Source organism: Mus pahari, chromosome 4 (assembly GCF_900095145.1).
Source record: "Mus pahari chromosome 4, PAHARI_EIJ_v1.1, whole genome shotgun sequence".
Classification (NCBI taxonomy): Eukaryota; Metazoa; Chordata; class Mammalia; order Rodentia; family Muridae; genus Mus; species Mus pahari.
This window is the reverse complement of record NC_034593.1, coordinates 80616280-80617832: the sequence shown is the minus strand read 5'-3', so window position 1 is coordinate 80617832 and position 1553 is coordinate 80616280. Positions and strand designations below refer to the sequence as shown.

Genomic DNA, 1553 nt, shown 5'->3' with positions numbered 1-1553 from the left:
GAGGGAGGGAGGGAGAGAGAGAGAGAGAAAGAGAGAGAGAGAGAGAGAGAGAGAAGGAAGCCAAGTAGGATGAAACATCCTTGTGATTCTATAGCACATTCCTTCTAGGATCAGGAATTCAGGGTGAGTCTTGGCTAAAATCCAGCCTGACCTACAGAGCCACTGTCTAAATAAATAAATAAATAATGTTTTTTAAGGTTGGAAATTCTACATGGATGAAGCTTGACAGCATTGTGCTAAAATACACCAACCATAAAAAACATAGCATACGATTTTCACATAAATGAGGTGCTGCGAGTACTCCAAGTCACAGAGACAGACAGAAGGATGGTGGGTGCCAGGGTATAAGATAAGACAGTTGTGGGGAAGTGTTTTTTAATGGGTCTGAAGTTTCAGTTCTGTAAGATGAGAGGATGTGTTTTGTGTAACTGCTCCCCCTGGACTGAAGCATTAGTTTTAGGTTCTGTCCCTGTGGCAATGACAAAACCCCTGATTAACACGTTAAGGAAGAAAGGGCTTACTTGGCTCCCAGTCCATTATCACAGGGACTTAGGGTGGCAGAAAGGATGTGGGTGCACCATGAGCAAAGTATCGAACCCATGCGTGCATGCTAGTGATCTGCTCACTCACTCCTCTCTTCATTGAGTCAGAGCCCTTGTCTCAACTCTATTAATAAAAAATCCCTCTGGGCAGCGGAGCCACACACATTTAATCCAAGCACACAGGAGGCAGAGGCAGATAGATCTCTGTGAGTTCCAGGCCAGCCTGACCTACAGAGCTAGTTCTAGGACAACCAGGGCCACACAGAGAAACCTTGTCTCACAAACAAACAAAATCCCTCACGGGCATGTCTACCCTAATGTCAACAATTCTTCATTGGGACTTCCCTCCTACATAATTCTATTTTGACTCAAGTCTGTACATGAAACTAACCAACACAGGGGCTGGAGACGCGGCTCAGCAGTTAGAAGTGCAGACTGTTTTTGTAGAGAAGGTGAGTTCAGTTCCCAAAACATATGCCCGGTGGCTCACAAGCACCTGTAATTCCAGCTTCAGGGGATCTGAAACTGCCAGTTTCCACTAGGGACCTGCACCCACATTCCCTCACACATCCACACCATTAACCACTGTACCTTTCTTCTTAGAGGAATGTTCACAAGACAAAAAGAACTCAATGGCAGGTACCAGGCTTGGGGCAGGGGAGTGGACATAGCACTTACTATATAAATGTGGGGGACTGAAGTATAGAAACTACTTAATAGTCAAAAAGGTATGGCAGCCTTCTATAAACCCAGGACCAGAGACAGGGTCTCAGGCTCAAGCTGGCTAGCAAGACCAGCTGGAATTGGCAAGCTCCAGCTTCAGTGAGCCCTCTTGCTCAGTAAATAAGGTAGGCGGCGATTGAGAAATTGACCCCCCCATGTCAATTTTGGGCTGAACAGGCACCTTCACATGTGTGCCCACATGTTGGTGCCTACCACCCCCACTAACCACTCCTCCTCCAGCAGGAATACCAGAGTGCCGCCCACCGTCGCAGGACCGCCCACCGTCGC

The 1553-nt window shown here is 47.3% G+C and overlaps 1 protein-coding gene across 2 annotated transcripts in view; it reads right to left on the bottom strand.

The window, feature by feature from the left end:
• The window catches only part of Nup210l (nucleoporin 210 like), a 108638-nt gene that overhangs the window by 55638 nt on the left and 51447 nt on the right, over positions 1-1553 (bottom strand). The window lies entirely within an intron of this gene.